Consider the following 9,135-nt stretch of genomic DNA (forward strand, 5'->3'; position numbering starts at 1 on the left):
GGGAGAGGGGAATGGAAGAACAAAGCAGATGGGGGAACATCTGGTAGTTTTGAACTGCTGACTTTGCGGTTTACAGCCCAATTCATAACCACTACGCTACCAGAGCTCAGTCACAAAGGAGAAATACGACACAACACCATTATTGTAAAAGGCTAAGAAAAAGAACACACCCAAAAAGGGGGTGAAAACAACAAAACAAAAAAACAACTATATGTATAATTGCTGATCAACAGGATGGATGGGATGAGAGGAGGGGAAGAGAGAGCACAGGATAGGGAATAGACACAGGAAAGCTTGTGGGGCAGGGAGAGGGCTGGAAATACAAAAGAAGGGGGAGGGAACAAGAAGCACAAGGTGGATAGGAGAACAGCTAGGCAGGTTCGCATGGGCTATGTGAGCCAGAGGTAAATGATGATGTATACACAACCTTGGAACAACAGGGTTTCGGGATACAGGGATTGAGGCATGGTTTGAAAGGGTAAAAGAGGAGAATAATATTAGGATGCTTGGCTGTCTTTTGAATCTTGGTTTCCCTTGCCTATCATTGTGAAATAGACACTTGGGGTGGGGGAGTGGAATAGCCAGAAACATCACAATAGAAATCATGTAAGCCCATCTTCAGCCTATAACTGATTGGAATACCTTAAAGGGGGCTAGAAATTGCCCAGACCCAAAATGGGGGGGGGGGCCGGGGGAGGACTATAAAGGCAAGAAGTGACTGGCTTACAAGCTTTCAAGAGGGAGCCTAGTTCCAGATAGGACGGGGGTAAGCAGAATCTCCACTGAATGATTTCCAATATTTTGGGAATGGGCTGCAGAAAGAAAATGGGGATAGGAACCATGTGGTACCATAGTGAATGACTGCCATCAGGACTGACTGTGAGGTCGGATATGTAGAGGTAGATTTTTTTTTTTTTCTGGCAAAAAGAGGGGAGGCATTGATTTTACAGCCCAGGAGCAGAGGTCCCTGGGATCATCAAGTGAGAGGAGCAGAGAGTGTAACCCTCCCTAGAGAGGCAGTGAAGCCAGGCATGTAGACAGAGATGATGATGTGGACAGATGGAGTGGCTGGGGACACGGGACTCACGGAGGGAGAAGAGCTGTTTGCTGACAGCCAAGGGGGTGGGCCTGTGGGGTGTATCCTTTGGTTATTTGATGATGCATGGAGGGGGTTGTAATCATTGATTGAAATGAAATAAGATCAGATGAATGTGAAGCAGAAGTGGGACAGAGGTAAATAATGATGCATGCACAACTTTGGAACAACAGGGCTCTGTGATACAGGGATTAAGACCATTGGAATGGGGGAAAGAGGGGAATTAATGTTAAGATGCTTAGCTGTCTTTTCAATCCTGGTTTCCTTAGAATACCAGTATAAAATAGACACTTGAGGAGGAGAGAAAGTAATAGCCAGAAATATCATTATAGAAAGCTTGTAAATCCATCTTTTGTCTATAACCAATTGGAATACCTAAAATGGGGTTACAACGTACCCAGTGAAGGAGGCTTCCTGTGGAGCCTCTGCATTACGTAAGACCATAGGTGGAATCCTGAACAGCATCCAGAATCTTCTGAGAGGGAATATTTCCACTTGAGAGGACAAAGAGAGCAGCCTGGAATGGCTAGAAGAATAGAAGATACTTCTTGAAAGAAAGACTGACAGGAAAAATAAAAAACAATAAAGGCAGACAAACTGATTACTACAAGAACAAGCAAGGTGCTCGCCCAGGAGACATCAAGACAAGTGGTCGGGTCCTCTCAGGGCAAACCTCCTTGTAAGACTAAGACTCAATGGGAATATATGCACTGATTGGTGACCATGTTCCTTACCAATAAGGGGAAGTGAGGGAAAAACAGCAACGAAGCTGAGAGCTAAGCCCTATAATGTTCAATAGACTCCTGTGAATCTGGCTGGAGACCTGGTTAGCCAGCAGTGTGGTAAGACCTGGGGACTCTTGGGCCCACAGTCAGTGACATAGCCACAGAGGACTAGAGTGGATAGTGAAGCATCCAGCTGATAAGAAGAGAGGACATATGCATAAGTATAGCCACACTTGCAGATAATACACCCTTGACCTACCTTCAATGACTGGATGATCATAGCTCAACTAGAAGAAGAAAGAAGAGGAAAAAAAGACTAATCTAATACAATTTTATGAACTTGACCTACACCTATGGATGCAGTAGCTCAAAAGAGGGAACGAATCTTTACAGCGAGGATCATTCCCACCCCACCATACACAGAGTGGACAGGGATGAACAACTTGGACACTGGCTACCCAGAAGGGGGTGGAGGTGCTACAGAGGCAAGAAGTGACTGGCTTACAAGCTTTCAAGAGGGAACCTAGATCCAGAGGGCTTGGAGCAAGGTAGAATCTGTACTTAGTAGTATCCAATCTGTCTAGGTGGGGCTGATGAAATGAAATGCAGATAGGTCTCTTGTAATACAATAGTGAATAATTATTATCAGGACTGATTGTGAGGGCTGTACATGTAAAGGTAGACATTTTGTAGCAAGGAGGGGAGTGATTTACTTTGCAATCTAGGAGCGGAAGTCCCTGGGACCATCAATGGATAAGAGTGGAGAGTGGGACCCTACCCAGAGAAGCAGTGATGCCTGAGATGGAGGCAGAGACGATGACTTGGAGAGATGGAGCAGCTGGGGACTTTAGACCAGAGAGGGAGAGGGGCTGTGTGTTGATGACCAGGGGGCAGGCTTGTAGCATATACTCTTTGGTTGGTTGATGATGCATGGAGGGGATTGTAACCATGACAATTAAATGGTATACGATAGGATGAATGTAAAACTAATGTTCTCCCATGTAAACTCTCACATAATTCACAATAACTCATAAAAAAAAAAAAAAAGAAGGACTGGCTTACAAGTTTTCAAGTGGGAACCTAGTTCCAGAGGGTGCGGCGGAAGGTGCTGGCGACAGCATCCGTAAGTACTGAGAAGCTGTGGCCCCGTGACAAGATGGACGAAAATCCAACCCTGGAGCCCTCCTCAGGATTGCGAGTCATGGACCCTGAGGGCCAAGGACATGACCTCCTGAAGTCCCGAGTTCATAGGCATTTTGAGAACTCACTGGTTGGCTACCTTTGTACAATTTTCTTTAGTTCTCATATTGTTCATTCTGTACTTGCCCTTTATGCTCTTAACTCTGGTAATTGTAGCTTCTGGGGAAAAAAATGGTTTCTTTTGATATCAATGTACATAATGCCTCTTTTAATGGCACTACTTTGAATGTCACTGCCTTAAAGGTATTAGCAGTGCGTGAGGTCTTGGGAAGAGATCTATCTGAGGAACAGGCGGTGGTCACCTGGGAGGAATGTCAAAACTGCTCGTTATCTAACTATTCAGTTATGTTTGATATTAACTTGAAGCATGAAATTTTGATGTCCATGAACAACAATGGGACCGAAACCCCTTCTAGAGCTGAGGCAGAAAAAGCTTCCTCAAATGACTCAGGAAAAGCAGGAACAAGTGTATTGAGATTATGAGAAAAGGTTTTGGAGAAAAACTGCCCAGAATTTGCAATTGGAATGGAATGGTAAATTCCGGGAATATTTGATTAAAGGAAAATAGTGGCAGCCCCCTCAAACCGCCCCCAGGTATAATCAGTTTAATCCAGATGCTTTTCTTCCCCCTGAGGGTATAGTAAACAATGTAGCATTTGGATATAGAACCCAGAATGAGGAAAAGGAAGGTGGAGGCAAAACCTCACCTTCATTAGAAAAGTTAAAACCGGTTTCTCACCTTCCCTGGGCTACAGAAGTAAGGAAGAAAGGATTATTAGTCAAACAAATAAAGCCAAGTGTCTGAAATCTTGTTCACAAACGAAAGCTTGTATTTTCTGCTTGCAAAATATACAAGAACAGCTTGAGTCTCTTCAGAAATCATAACTTAGCCCTTTTATGAAATTTCTGTCTCTCACCTTCACCCATTTGTGATTAAGTGTTGAGAATATGTTAGACACCTTTAAGAAACCGCAGGTTGCTACCCTAGGTCACATAGGCCTCGTCAATATATAATCTGTAATAGCTTGCTTGACCTTTTCATATGGAAATACGGATTTTAGATTATCATGAGAAGCATGATGCCCTTGGAAAACTATTTTAAGATATAATCTGTGAATCATCGTGTCCTGTCTCAAAAGAACAACCACATTTTTTTCATTTTTCTCTTTTGTGTCAAATTCCTCTTTCATGATAATAAAAGACTGGGGTTTAGTTAGTTCTGCATGCAATGTCTGCAGCAGAACTGTCTGCCCGTCAGCTTGCATCAACCTTATGTGTCTCTGTCTTTGTGTAACCTCTCTTTTGCCTCCTAGACATCCCTTCTTCGTGAAACCCACTCCCTGTCGAGGCTGGACCCCGACAGGAAGGTAGATTCTCCATTGAGTAACTGTCTGGACAGGGCTGGTGAAAGGAGGTGGGCATAAGACTCTTGTGGTTTAATAGTGAACAACTGCTATCAGGACTGACTGTGAGAGTTGCAAATGTAGAGGTAGACATTTTGTAACTAAAGAAAGGGAGTGATTGATTTTGCAGTCCAGGAGTAGAGGACCCTGGGGCCATCAAGGGAGAACAGTGGATTTTTTGTTATTTTTACATTGAGTTGGAACCCATACTGAAGGCTATTATTTTGTCTTCATCAGTTACAAAGAACAGGAAAAAAAAAAAAAAACCACTGCTATCAATTCCATTATAACTTATAGCAACCCTATATAGGGTTTCCAAGACAGTATCATCTTTCTCCCAAGGAGTGACTGGTAGGATTAAACTACAATCTTGCATATCCTTCTTAATTTTCAGTAAGCAAAGTTGTGTCATTTGCATATTGCTGAATGTTAATGAGACTTCCTCCAATCCTAATGCCATGTCCTTCATATAGTCCAGCTTCTCAGATTATTGCTCAGCATACAGATTGAATAAGTATGGTGAATGTATACAACCATGACTAGACAGATATATATCCATAAGAAATAAGTATTTTCCTTTTCTTCTTTTTATTGACATAAATCATACCATCCAATACTCTTTCTCTGATGCTACACTCACTTGTGTTTAAGAAAGTTATGTTATGCACTACTTTTGAAAGATTCAGAGGACTTCTGGCAAGATGGCAGATTAGCTAGACATACTACACGGAACTTCTACAACTAAGATATGAGAAATAAAATGAAACAGATGTAGATGGTAAATCTGAAACCTTGAGATTCAGAGGATAAGATAAAGCAGTGGGTTGAATACTATCTAGGAGAAGAAGGTGAACAGGGCAAAGAGAATGGAGAAAGACAGGCCTGACTCAGAGAGACCATCTTCAATTACTTCCAGTAACATTGGATCTAGATGGTGGCCTGATGGCATGATTTTCTTTTGTTCCCCACACGCTCTTGGTGACCAGGCTTATGAACAACCTTACACACCCCCTACAGAGCCTGTCATCAGCTAGAGGTCAGAGCTATGCCATTGTGAGTCAGGTGCTGGATAAACCACCCCTGAATCTAGAGACCTTGAACTATGTTTTTTCAGACCTGCAGAACATGCAGAGCCAGTCCCTGGCCAGCTCTAGACTGACAGAAAAGCTCTAAATCAACCACCCTTCCCTAAGACACCCTTTTCTGAGACAGTAAAAGTTCTTTCTGGGAACAGAGACCCTGACCTACCTTTAGGGTCTGCACAAACTACTTCAGAATTAGGTGACTTGGCCATAGACAAGATAGGAACTCCATCTAGTGCTGGGTACTTGACCTTCTCATCCCTCCCCCTCTCACCTCAGAAACTCCATGGGTAATAGAAGTACCCCACAATTTACTCCTCCCTGGGTTTATCCCCTGCCCTAGTTTTTCTCATTTCATTCTCTCTTTTTTTCCTGCTTTCCCCTTTTCCTTGTTTTTTATCCTTTGTTTCTCTGCTTTCCTTTATTCTTTAATTCTATTTCTATTTTTCCTGTCTCTTTCTATTTTTTCCTTAATTTTTCCATACTATTCTGCTGTCTAAGGATCCATGGTAGCATAGTAGTTTACTAGTTGGGCTGATACCCAGGAGGCCAACAGCTAAAATCTACCATCCTGTAGGCAGAAAAAAACATGAGGTTCTCTACTCCCCTATAGATTTAAAGCTTTGAAACAATATACAGGAGTGCTATGAGCCAGAACTGATACCAAGGTACACAACCACCATTCTCTTGTCTCGTTCTCAGCTCCAAAAGATGTGCTCTACTTTTGGCTCTTCTTTCTTGGGAGTAATAGATCACTCTGAGCTTTGCTTGCTTGTTTAATCTCTTTTATAGCTCAAAAAGACTGATTCAAGATATAACCTACTCCTTGAGAATGAAAACACAACATATCAAAATCTTTGAAACACAGTGAAAGTGGTGCAGAGAGGACAATTTATTGCAATAAATGCACACATCCCAAAAGAAGAAAGATCCAAAATTAACACATTAACACAGCATCTCCAAAAATTAGAAACAGACCAATAGAGGGAACCTACAGCCACCAAAAGAAAAGAAAAAAAGATTAGAGCAGAAATAAATGAGATCGAAAACAGAAAAACTATAGAAAGAATCAACAGGACAAGAAGCTGGTTCTTTGAAAGGATTAACAAAATTGACAGACCACTGGCAAACCTAACCAAAAAAAAAAGAGGGAGAAGAAACCACATAGGTGATGTCCCAATGGAACCAAAGAAACTCAAAAAGATAATAACAGAATACTATGAAAAGTTGTACTCCAACAAATTTGAAAACTTAGAACAGATGGATACATTTTTGAAAAACAAGACCTATCATGACAAGCTACGGAAAACATTGCAAAGTATGAGTATTCTAGGATGCTTAATTGTGCTAATGAGGAATCTGTACATGGACCAAGAGGCAGTTGTTCAAAAAGAACATGGGAACGCTGAATGTTTTAAAGTTAAAAATGGTGTGCGACAAGGTTGTATTCTTTCACCATACTTATTCAACCTGTATGCTGAGAAAATAATCCGAGAAGTTGGGTTATATGAAGAAAAAAGTGGCATCAGAATTGGAGGAAGACTCATTAACAACCTGCGATATGCAGATGATACAACCTGGCTTGCTGAAAGTGAAAACAACTTAAAATATTTACTGATGAAGATCAAAGAGCACAGCCTTCAGTATGGATTGCATCTTAATGTAAAGAAAACAAAAATCCTCACCACTAGAAAAATAAACAACATTCTTATCAATGGAAAAAAGATCAAAGTTGTCAAGGACTTCATTCTTCTTGGATCAATTATCAACACTCACGGAAGCAGCAGACAAGAAATCAGATGACATATTGCACTAGGTAAATCTGCTGCACAAGACCTTTTTAAAGTGTTGAAGAGCAAAGATGCCAGCTTGAGGACTAAGGTGTGCCTGAACCAAGCCATGGTGTTTTCAATAACCTCATATGTACACGAAAGCTGGACAGTGAATAAGGAAGACCATAGAAGAATTGATGCTTTTGAGTTATGATGTTGGAGGAGAATATTGAAAGTGCAATGGGCTGCAAAAAGAACCAATAGATCCGTTTTAGAAGAAGTGTATCCAGAGTGCTCCTTGGAGGACAAGATGGCCAAACTTCGTCTCTCATACTTCAGACATAGTGTCAGAAGGGACCATTCACTGGAAAAGGATATCATGTTTGGTAAGATGGAGGATCAGAGAAAAAGAAGAAGACCCCCAACGAGATGGATTGGACAAGTGGCCGCATCAATGGACTCAAGAGTGGCAACAGTAGAAGGTTGGCCCAGGATCGGGCAGTGTTTTGTTCTATTGTACATAAAGTCACTATGGGTCAGTACCGATTCGATGGCACCTAACAACAACAACAACATAAACTTGCACACAGTGAAGTAGAAAACCTGAATAGACCCATAATAAAATAAGAAATTGATCAGGTCATCAAAACACTCCCAATCAAAAGAAGTCCAGGCCCCGATGGCTTCACTGGTGAGTTCTACCAAACATTCAGGGAAGAGCTGTCACCAATTCTACTCAAATTATTCCAGAATATAGAGGAGGATGGAAAACTTCCTAATATATTTTATGAAGCAAGCATAACCCTCATACCAAAACCAGGGAAGGATGTCTCTAAGAAAGAAAATTATAGGGCAATATCCCTAATGAACATAGATGCAAAAATTGTCAACAAAATCCTAGAAAAATGGAAGTAAAACTCTATTTGCAGACATGATCCTATACGTAGAAAACCCCAAAAACTCAGTACAAAAGCTACTAGACCTCATTGGAAGATTCAGAAAGTGGAAGGATATAACATCAACATACAAAAATCAGTTGGATTCCTCTATACCAAAAACAACAGCGCTGAAAAGGACGTTAGGAAACCAATGCCATTTACAATAGCCACCCAAAGGATGAAATATCTAGGAATAAATGTAACCAGAGAAACAAAAGACTTATACAAAGAAAACTACAAAACACTATTACAAGAAACCAAAAGAGTCCTTCAAAAATGAAATCATATACCATGCTACTGGATAGGAAGACTTAACATTGTGAAAATGTCAATATTGCCCAAAGCAATTTACACATATAATGCAATCCTAATCTAGATTCCAATGATATTCTTCAAAGAGATGGAAAAAACAATTAAAAACTTTATATGGAAAGGAAAGAGACCCAGGATAAGCAAAGCACTGCTTAAGAAGAAGAATAAGGGTGGAAATCTCTCACTTCCCAACTTCAAAATTTATTACAAGGCTACAGTGGTCAAAACAGCTTGGTACTTTTACAATGATAAAAAGATACGTTGATCAATGGAACAGAACCGAGAATCCAGAAATTAACCCATCCACATACAGCCAATTGATTTTTTACAAAGTACCTAAATATACCGCATGGGGAGGGGATAGCATCTTCAACAGATGGTGCTGGCAGAACTGGCAAGCTATATGCAAAAGATTGAAACAAGACCTTTACCTCAGGACTTATACAAAAACCAACTCAACATGGATTAAAGACCTAAATGAGAATCCCAGAATTATGAAGGCCATCAATGATAAAATAGAGACAAATGTGAGGGCACTAATTCAGGGAATTTACAGACTACCAAACATTTTGAAAACTACATAAACAAAAGTAGACAAAATAGATGA

Source organism: Chrysochloris asiatica, unplaced genomic scaffold (assembly GCF_000296735.1).
Source record: "Chrysochloris asiatica unplaced genomic scaffold, ChrAsi1.0 scaffold00389, whole genome shotgun sequence".
NCBI lineage: Eukaryota > Metazoa > Chordata > Mammalia > Afrosoricida > Chrysochloridae > Chrysochloris > Chrysochloris asiatica.